The 11485-nt window shown below is 37.0% G+C and overlaps 1 protein-coding gene across 3 annotated transcripts in view; it reads left to right on the top strand.

Moving 5' to 3' along the window:
* Window positions 1-722: 722 nt before the first annotated feature.
* Window positions 723-11485, top strand: part of SPECC1 (sperm antigen with calponin homology and coiled-coil domains 1) — a 962422-nt gene continuing 951659 nt past the window's right edge. For all 3 annotated transcript variants that reach the window (XM_053706122.1, XM_053706124.1, XM_053706125.1), the window contains exon 1: window positions 723-855. The gene's annotated coding sequence lies outside the window, so the exon portion shown is untranslated. The remainder of the gene's footprint in view (window positions 856-11485) is intronic.

The following is an 11485-nucleotide window of genomic DNA, read 5'->3' as shown; positions in this document are numbered from 1 at the left end:
TACAGTATGCTTTTCAATAAAGAATAAGTAGACAACAAAGCAAATTTGGTAAAAATGTAAAGTGCAAAGTTGTTTAAAATTGCATTAGGAGAAATGGGACATGAACTGGGCAAAGTTCTTCTTTAGTATATTATTCTACTATTGTAAATTCAGGTGATCAACAAAGGATACCAAGAGAATGAAGAAAATGAGATAATAGGAGTCAATTGGAATATGAATCATGAAAGTTTAATTTTGACTTTACTGTCCCTTTAACACATAGATAAAATTGTTTGTATAATGATATATGTAAAATAAACCTAAAAAAAAAGGGTTAGAAGTAACATTTCTAGAAATTGTGGCTCATTGACTCCTGGGATATGTCAGGCATGGACTTATGGGTAGATGTGTGATGCTCTACAAACTGCAGTGAACACATGGTTTCAATTTTCTGCAGGTTTATTGTCCCTTCACAAACATAAAGGTACCAATAAACATTTAAAACAAAACTTTAAAATGAAGCTTTTACATGTTGGCGTTGACAGTATGCATTGCCAAGTCAGAGTAAAATCCTGCAAATACAGAGGAGTGGGACGTAAAAGAGAATAACAGTATAATAACGTGCTTGGATGTGTACAGTGTGTTCTGCACCTTCCCTATATTAGCCTGCCTGCGTGTATGTGCTGCTGACTGCCAGCTTGCTTCCGTATGTGAATCATTGCTCAAACAGCCCTCTGTATCTCTCTGAACTGTGGTTTTCCTCTCAGGGAAGAGCTAAAGCACTGAATTAGTCAGTCTGCTGTACACATGCTGACAGCACAGCGAAGAAACCAGTTCCCTATTTAACAAATACAGTATATTCCACAAGAACTGTCTGTAAGTACTTAGATTTCTCGTCTTTTGAACTCTCTGTGGCTGCTTTTATTGCTAAAATGTATTTCTTGTAATTAAAAAGGCAATTATTTGGATGCGCTATTGGCCTGAAATTTGGCAGATGCAGTAAATGACATTGTATTCCTTCCCTTGTAAAATGATAAAAGTATGTGATTGTTGCAATTGTTATTAATAAGCACACTGAATGTCTGATTTAGCTTACTACAAAATATGTTTTTAATTTTCAAATTCATCCAGTTGCAAATTTAACTTAGGTGTCTATAGATAGATAGATAGATAGATAGATAGATAGATAGATAGATAGATAGATAGATAGATAGATAGATATAAAAATATTATATATAAAATAAAGCTGACTTCTGTTTCACACACTAGAAGACTATTCTGATAAAAACGAATTTACCTTAATTTTGCACCAAGCAGGCACAGATGGATTTTGGGGCTATATCATTTTAAACTGTGTAAAGTATAAAATAATTTTCTGGTGGCACTGTATGGACCAATCAAACAAAAGATATCATTTAGGGTACATGTTTTACAAAGCAATAAAAGAGACGGCTATGACTTAAATAGATAGAATGAGAACTCAGGGTAAATGATTATTGTTTGGTAAATCAAGTGTATTTATTTATTTATTTGTGCAGACTTGTCCCTACAGTAATTTCCTTCACTGAAAGACTTTGATTAAAAGGATGAGTAGAGGCAATTTAAGATAATAGAGATCTGATTCTCACCTTTTCAAGTAGGTTTCCCAGGCAGGGAATTAAGTCATATGTTTTCAGTGTAACCTTAAAAGGACATTAAAGTATTTTTTTTCTTTGCATGAAAATCAAATAATTTTGTTTTTAAATTAATGTTCCAGTTTTACACGTAAAAACCCTCCAAAAAAACTACTTTTGTTGGGAAAGCTTGTTACTTCCTGCCAATACAACAGTGGGAGTTGTCCTTGTCAGCCAGAAAGCAACTTAGACTAGAGGATGCACAAACAATCATTTACTGTTAGTTTCACTATAAGTTTAATTAGTGTCACTGTTAAACTCAGTTTAATTGCTTTTTTTTAAATAAAAACCTTATTTTTTATATATATATATATATATATATATATATATACACACACACTCACCGGCACTTTATTAGGTGCATAGATTCAACAAAGTGTTGGAAACATTCCTCAGACATTTTGGTCCATATTGACATGATAGCATCACGTAATTGCTGCAGATTTGTCGGCTGCACATCCATAATGCAAATCTCCCATTCCACCACATTCCAAAGATGCAGTGAACTCATTGTCATGTTCACGAAACCAGTTTAAGATGATTTGAGCTTTGTAACGTGGTGCATTATCCTGCTGGAAGTAGCCATCAGAAGATGGGTACACTGGAGTCATAAAGGGATGGACATGGTCAGCAACAATACTCAGGTAGGCTGTGGCGTTTAAACGATGCTCAATTGGTACTAAGGAGCCCAAAGTGTGCCAAGAAAATATCCCTCACACCATTACACCACCATCATCCTGAACCATTGAAAAAAGGCAAGATGGATCCATGCTTTCATGTTTACGCCAAATTCTGTCCCTACCATCTGAATGTCCCAGCTAAAATTGAGACTTATCAGACCAGGCAACATTTTTCCAATCTTCTATTGACCTGTGCGAATTGTAGCCTCAGTTTCCTGTTCTTAGCTGACAGGAGTGGCACCCAGTGTGGTCTTCTGCTGCTGTAGCCCATCTGCTTCAAGGTTCAACGTGTTGTGTGTTCAGAGATGGAATTCTGCATACCTTGGTTGTAACGAGTGGTTATTTGAGTTACTGTTGCCATTCTATCATCTTGAACCAGTCTGCCCATTCTCCTCTGACCTCTGACATCAACAAGGCATTTTTGTCTACACTGAAACCTGCGCCGCCCGTAATTTCACCTCGAACATCGGGGTATTACATATACCCCGCCGGCAGTTCCTAAAGTGCCATAAGTCTGATAAACTAGCGATGTCCAGTCGCTAGTGACTTACAGCACTTTAGAAACTGCCGGCGCCTAAGAAAAGTAAAGATAATTTTAAATATCCCGTAACAGTCTAACACGCCTCCCAAAAATAGCCCGACATGTAAAACCCCTATATCCGCAATCCCCCCTCTCACTACTACTAATAAATGTATTAACCCCTAGACCGACAACCCCCCACAACGCAATAAGCATAATTATTAACCCCTAAGTCTAACCCTAACACCCCCTAACTTAAATATTATTTAAATAAATCTAAATAATATTACTATTATTAACTAAATTATTCCTATTTAAAACTAAATACTTACCTATAAAATAAACCCTAAGATAGCTACAATATAATTAATAATTACATTGTAGCTATTTTAGGATTTATTTTTATTTTACAGGCAACTTTGTATTTATTTTAACTAGGTACAATAGCTATTAAATAGTTAATAACTATTTAATAGCTACCTAGTTAAAATAATTACAAATTTACCTGTAAAATAAAACCTAGCCTAAGTTACAATTACACCTAACACTACACTATCATTAAATTAATTAACTACAATTACCTAAAATTAAATACAATTAAATAAACTATAGTACAAAAAAACAAACACTAAATTACAAAAAATAAAAAAAAATTACAAGAAGTTTAAACTAATTACACCTAATCTAAGCCCCCTAATAAAATAAAAAAGCCCCCCAAAATAATTAAATTCCCTACCCTATACTAAATTACAAATAGCCCTTAAAAGGGCTTTTTGCAGGGCATAGCCCCAAAGTAATCAGCTCTTTTACCTGTAAAAAAAGAAATACAACCCCCAAGATTAAAACCCACCACCCACACCCAACCTTACTCTAAAACCCACCCAATCCCCCCTTAATGTTTTTGTAATGTTTTAATGTTGGGGGGTGTATTTTTTTTTTTACAGGTAAAAGAGCTGATTACTTTGGGGCAATGCCCCGCAAAAAGCCCTTTTAAGGGCTATTTGTAATTTAGTATAGGGTAGGGAATTTTATTTTTTGGGGGGGCTTTTTTATTTTATTAGGGGGCTTAGATTAGGTGTAATTAGTTTAAACCTTGTAATTTTTTTTTTTTCTGTAATTTAGTGTTTTGTTTTTTGTACTATAGTTTATTTTATTTAAGTGTATTTAATTTTAGGTAATTGTAGTTAGTTAGGTGTAATTGTAACTTAGGTTAGGTTTTATTTTACAGGTAAATTTGTAATTATTTTAACTAGGTAGCTATTAAATAGTTATTAACTATTTAATAGCTATTGTACCTAGTTAAAATAAATACAAAGTTGCCTGTAAAATAAAAATAAATCCTAAAATAGCTACAATGTAATTATTAATTATATTGTAGCTATCTTAGGGTTTATTTTATAGGTAAGTTTTTAGTTTTAAATAGGAATACTTTAGTTAATAATATTAATTTTATTTAGATTTATTTAAATAATATTTAAGTTAGGGGGGTGTTAGGGTTAGGGTTAGACTTAGGTTTAGGGGTTAATAACTTTATTATAGTGGCGGCGGCAGATTAGCGGTTAATACATTTAATAGGCTATGTGGTCTGTGGCAGTTTAGGGGTTAATACTAGAATAGGTTTATTGCAGTGTGGGCTATGGCGGATTTAGGGGTTAATAGACTTTATTAGTTATTGCGGTGGGGGATTGCGGTTGACAGGTAGATAGACATTGCATATGCGTTAGGTGTTAGTTTATTTTTGCAGGCATTTTCGGGAGTTATGGTGCTCCCATACTCAGCGCAAGGCTTGCTACGGCTGCCTTTTATGGCGAGGTGAAAATAGAGTAAGATTTCCCCATTTTCGCCATGTAAGGCCTTGCGCTGGATATTGGATACCGATTTACGACGCGGTCCCATGTTAGCCTATGGGAGTAAAAATTGCGAGCGACGGGTGAAATATACGGCCGTAACTTGTATGCTACGCCGTATATGTAATACCAAAATCGCGCAAAATCTGGCGTCGCCGGCTTTTGCGGGCAACGCTGTATATGTAATGGAGGCCTCTCTCTCTCTCTGTGTATATTGCAAAAGTGTTTTTATTCAAAGATGTAATTCATATATTTGCATTTAAATTTTGACTAGCATGTCCCTTTAAGACCTGGCTAGAGAATGTGTTGTAATTACAAGGTGTTTACTGTCCCTTTAATTGTAGGAATGTCCTATAATAAGACAGTGGAAAAAATTGGTGAATTTTGAACATGATCTCACCTTTACAATGAGCCCCCTCATAAACCTCACTAGCATCTATGGATCTAGGCCTATGTTGTGTACTGTTCCTAAGAACACATTCAATATTTTTTGACAGCACCATAAATGAATCCTGTTTTCCTACTGAATTAATGTAGATGTTTTTACGCATGTTACGTCTTCAAGGGACAATGTTTTGTTATTGAATTACTTACTGATACATTCTGATAATTCAGTGCCCACCTATTGAATGACCAATAAAACGACAGATAAATAGATAGACAGACAGATAGATAGGTACAACATTGGATTTATTAAAACTGTGAGTTGTTTAAATAAGACTAAATTTGATTTCTCAATCGTAACTTTTTAACATAACATTCTAATTCATCAGCTGTACTAAGTGTGTCCCACACAAATGATGGCTGTTTTGCCTCAGCATCTATAGATTGCAGCTCTGAAGCTGCTGAAAGCTGTTGTACTTTTATCATTTGTACTCATGGACAGTGCTACTGAATTTGTTGATGCTTTGTAAGTAAAGTATAATAATGATATAATAATTGCATGTGGACCAAAAGTGAAAATAAAATATCCAGAAGCTACAGCAGAGGTTAGATAAGGTGCTCAGGGCACAGTGTAATTGTAGAGAGTGGGTCTGCTTGCTGTGTGCACTGGGTGTAATAGACTATACCTGGCATAGAGAGTAGTTAGGTGATGAGCCTGTTGGTTTGAAAGGGAGACAGGTGCAGCGAGTTAATGTTTAACTAGGACTATTTATGACTGAAACAACTTAAAGGAATGTTGTTGTTTTTTTAAATTATATCTGTAGCATTCAGTTCTATTAAATATTGTGTGTCTTGTGTAATTGCATTGTGTAGCATAAGGGAATGTAGTCAGTTGTAGGAGCACACACTGGATCCTTGCAGGTAGAAAGGCTGTGTTTGTGCACTAAAGAGTGCACATGCAAGGAAATACCCCTACCCTTTGACCAGGACTGGACTGGGACCAAAAATAGGCCCAGAGATTTAAAGGTGGAGCAGCCCACATCAGTTAGACCTCTGTCAGCTAGGTAGCCATAATAGATCAGGCCTCTTATCCTGCAGCACCGCTGCTTAACAGCCAGGCAGACAATGTACTTTTGGCTTTACAAAACAGGCAGCCCGGAACAGTTTTCCTATTGTTACCCATATTCAGAGAGGTTAGTGTTTCTATATAGTAGCAAGGCCCATATATGAGACTGGCCCACCAGGCATTTACCCTGTATGCACTATAACCAGTCCAAGCCTGTCAGTTTCGGCTAGATTATGAGTTTTGCGGTAAGGTAAAAAAACAGCGTTAACAGGTCCTAACGCTGCTTTTTTTCGCCCTCTGGTGTTACGAGTCTTGCAGGTATAGGTGTACCACACACTTGTTTGGCCTTACCGCAAACCGACTTCCGTAAAGTTCGTAAACCCTTTTTTCTATGGGACTTCCATAGCGTCGGTATTACGAGTTTGTCCTGGGAGGCCAAAAAGTGAGCCTATACCGACAAGATTCCTAACGCATTTTAAAGTCAGTAGTTATGAGTTTTACACTACAACGCTGTAGCATAAAACTCATAACTAAAGTGCAAAAAAGTACACTAACACCAATAAACTACCTATTAACCCCTAAACCGAGGCCCTCCCGCATCGCAAACACTAAACTAAAATTATTAACCCCTAATCTGCCGCCACTATAATAAACATATTAACCCCTATACCGCCGCACTCACGCATCGCAAACACTAGTTAAATATTATTAACCCCTAATCTGCCGCCCCTAACATTGCCGCCACCTACATTATACTTATTAACCCCTAATCTTCCGCTCCGGACATCGCTGCAACCTACATTTTATTTATTAACCCCTAATCTGCTGCCCCCAACATCGCCGCCACCTACCTACATTTATTAACCTCTATTCTGCTGTCCCCAACGTCGCCGCCACTATTCTAAATTTATTAACCCTTTAAACCTAAGTCTAACCCTAGCACCCCCTAACTTAAATATAATTTAAATAAATCTAAATAAAATTACTATCATTAACTAATAATTCCTATTTAAAACTAAATACTTACCTATAAAATAAACCCTAAGCTAGCTACAATATAACTAATAGTTACATTGTAGCTAGCTTAGGGTTTATTTTTATTTTACAGGTAAGTTTGTATTTATTTAACTAGGTAGAATAGTTACTAAATAGTTATTAACTAACAGCTGATACGAGTTCAGCTGAATCCCGGATAAAGAAAAGTTTTTTACTGCAGAGCGGCTGGGGCGCGATCCGATATAGATCATAGTTTGTGGCGCAAGCGAGGGAACCCGCGTCGCCCGCAGTTTCAGCTCGCAACTCGAGCTATCCCATATATGGCGCCGTCAGATGCTAACGTGCCGTAAGTCGGATAAACCAGCGATGTCCAGAAATCTGCGCAAGTACAAATTTCTGGCGTCGCCAGTGACTTACGGCACGTTAGAAACTGCCGGCGCCTACAAAACCTGACTAAAGTCTAAATCACCCGCACTGTCTAACACACCTCCCTAACATAGCCCGACACGTCTAACCCTCTATCCGCTATCCCCCCTCTCTATCCTAACAATAAAATATGTATTAACCCCTAAACTGCCGCTCCCGGAGCCCGCCGCTACCTAATAAAGTTATTAACCCCTAAACCGCCGCCAGCTATATTAAATCTATAACCCCCTAAAGTGAGCCCCTACCCCGCCGCTATCTATTTTAAAATTATTAACCCCTAATCTAACCCCCCTATCCCGCCGCCATCTATATTAAATTATTTAACCCCTAAAATACTAAACTATCCCTACCACTAAACCTAAGTCTAACCCTACAAATAGCCTTGAAAAGGGCTTTTTGCGTGGCATTGCCCCAAAGTAACAGCTCTTTTGCCAGCCCTTAAAAGGGCTTTTTGCGGAGCATGCCCCAAAGAATTCAGCTCTTTTGCCAGCCCTTAAAAGGGCTTTTGGCGGGGCTTTGTCACAAAGTAAACTGCTCTTTTGCCTACAATCTACATCCCCCTACACCGCGGCCACCTATAATAAATGTATTAACCCCTAATCTAATCCCCCTACACTTCCGCCAGCTATATTAACTATATTAACTCTAATTATATTAGGGTTAATATAGTTAATATAGTTATTATATTATATATATTAACTATATTAACCCTAATTATATTAGGGTTAATATAGTTAATATAGTTAATATAGTATTTATATTAACTATATTAACTCTATCTAACCCTAACACCCCTAACTAAATTCTTATTAAATAAATCTAATTCATATTATAAACTAAAATATTCCTATTTAAATCTAAATACTTACCTATAAAATAAACCCTAAGATAGCTACAATATAATTAATAATTACATTATAGCTATGTTAGGGTTTATATTTATTTTACAGGTAAATTGTTAATTATTTTAACTAGGTATAATAGCTATTAAATAGTTATTAACTATTTAATAGCTACCTAGTTAAAATAATTACCCAATTACCTGTAAAATAAATCCTAACCTAAGTTACAAATACACCTACACTATCAATAAATTAAATAAACTACAAATATCTATCTAAAAATACAATTAAATAAACTAAACTAAATTACAAAAAAAAAAAAACACTAAATTACAAAAAATAAAAAAAAGATTACAAGATTTTTAAGCTAATTACACCTATTCTAAGCCCCCTAATAAAATAATAAAGCCCCCCAAAATAAAAAAATGCCCTACCCTATTCTAAATTAAAAAAAGTTCAAAGCTCTTTTACCTTACCAGCCCTTAAAAGGGCCTTTTGTGGTGGCATGCCCCAAAGAAAACTGCTCTTTTGCCTGCAAAAAAACACACAATACCACCCCCCAACATTACAACCCACCACCCACATACCCCTAATCTAACCCAAACCCCCCTTAAATAAACCTAACACTACCCCCCTGAAGATCTCCCTACCTTGTATTCACCCAGCCGGGCCGAACTCCTCATCCGATCCAGGCGATGTGTTCCAGCAAGCGGCAGTGAAGTCTTCTTCCATCCGGGCGATGTCTTGAAGCAAGCGGCAGAGAGTCTTCTTCCATCTGCGACGTCTTCAAGCAAATCGGCATCTTCAATCTTCTTTCTTCGCTCCTCAGCCGCGGAGCATCCTTCCGGCACGACGACTTCCCGACGAATGAGGTTCCTTTAAATGACGTCATCCAAGATGGCGTCCACCGAATTCCGATTGGCTAATAGGATTCTATCAGCCAATCGTAATTAAGGTAGAAAAATCTGATTGGCTGATTGAATCAGCCAATCAGATTCAAGTTCAATCCGATTGGCTGATTGGTTCAGCCAATCGGATTGAACTTGAATCTGATTGGCTGATTGAATCAGCCAATCAGATTTTTCTACCTTAATTCCGATTGGCTGATAGAATCCTATCAGCCAATCGGAATTCGACGGACGCCATCTTGGATGACGTCATTTAAAGGAACTTCATTCGTCGGGAAGTCGTCGTGCCGGAAGGATGCTCCGCAGTGGAGGAGCGAAGAAAGAAGATGCCGATTTGCTTGAAGACGTCGCCGATGGAAGAAGACTCTCTGCCGCTTGCTTCAAGACATCGCCCGGATGGAAGAAGACTTCACTGCCGCTTGCTGGAACACATCGCCTGGATCGGATGAGGAGTTCGGCCCGGCTGGGTGAATACAAGGTAGGGAGATCTTCAGGGGGGTAGTGTTAGGTTTATTTAAGGGGGGTTTGGGTTAGATTAGGGGTATGTGGGTGGTGGGTTGTAATGTTGGGGGGTGGTATTGTGTTTTTTTTTGCAGGCAAAAGAGCAGTTTTCTTTGGGGCATGCCCCCACAAAAGGCCCTTTTAAGGGCTGGTAAGGTAAAAGAGCTTTGAACTTTTTTTAATTTAGAATAGGGTAGGGAATTTTTTTATTTTGGGGGGCTTTATTATTTTATTAGGAGGCTTAGAATAGGTGTAATTAGCTTAAAAATCTTGTAATCTTTTTTTTATTTTTTGTAATTTAGTGTTTTGCTTTTTTTGTAATTTAGTTTAGTTTATTTAATTGTATTTTTAGATAGATATTTGTAGTTTATTTAATTTATTGATAGTGTAGGTGTATTTGTAACTTAGGTTAGGATTTATTTTACAGGTAATTTGGTAATTATTTTAACTAGGTAGCTATTAAATAGTTAATAACTATTTAATAGCTATTATACCTAGTTAAAATAATTAACAATTTACCTGTAAAATAAATATAAACCCTAACATAGCTTTAATGTAATTATTAATTATATTGTAGCTATCTTAGGATTTATTTTATAGGTAAGTATTTAGATTTAAATAGGAATATTTTAGTTTATAATATGAATAAGATTTATTTAATAAGAATTTAGTTAGGGGTGTTAGGGTTAGATAGATTTAATATAGTTAATATAAATACTATAGTAACTATATTAACTATATTAACCCTAATATAATTAGGGTTAATATAGTTAATATATATAATGTAATAACTATATTAACTATAATATACTTAGGGTTAATATAGATAATATAGCTGGCGGCGGGGTAGGTAGATTAAATTAGAGGTTAATAATTTTAATATAGATGGCGGCGGTGTAAGGGGTTCACATTAGGGTATAGATCAGTTAGATGGTGGCGGTTTTAGGGGCTTACAGTAGGGGGTTAGTTTATGTAGATGGCGGCGGTTTAGGGGTTAAATACTTTATTAGGGATTGCGGCGGGGGATCGCGGTTGACAGGGAGATAGACATTGCGCATGCGCTAGGTGTTAGGTTTTATTTAGCAGATCGCGGTTGACAGGGAGATAGACATTGCGCATGCGTTAGGTGTTAGGTTTATTTAGCAGCCAGTTTAGGGAGTTACAGGGCTCCAATAGTCAGCGTAAGGCTTCTTACGGCTGCTTTTTGTGGCGAGGTGAAAATGGAGTAAGATTTTTCCATTTTCGCCACGTAAGTCCTTACGCTGTATATTGGATACCAAATTGCGCGGGTTTGGTATACCTGCCTATGGCCCAAAAAACTACGGGCGACGGCAGAAATATATGCGCGTAACTTCTAGGTTACGCCGTATATAGGATACCAAACCCGCGCAAATATTGGCGTCGCCGACTTTTGCGGGCGACGATTTTTATCGGATCGACCCCCTGATCGGCACTGACAGCAGGAACCACATTTGAAAAAGCTGACACGAATTCAGCTGAAGGACAGGCTACGGAACTCTTTTGCACTTTCCAAGATACCCGGTTACGAATAAGGGGTAAGCTCAGTACGGCAATAAACCTCAGATTGCACCTAAGTGGATAAAAGCAACTGGTGAACGAACCAACACCGAAGAGCCCCCTAACACGTTAACTGTGCTTTTAG

The sequence above is a fragment of the Bombina bombina genome, chromosome 3 (genome assembly GCF_027579735.1).
Source record: "Bombina bombina isolate aBomBom1 chromosome 3, aBomBom1.pri, whole genome shotgun sequence".
In the NCBI taxonomy this organism is placed as follows: Eukaryota; Metazoa; Chordata; class Amphibia; order Anura; family Bombinatoridae; genus Bombina; species Bombina bombina.
Note: the sequence above shows the minus strand (reverse complement) of the source record. Positions and strands in the feature narration are given on the sequence as shown.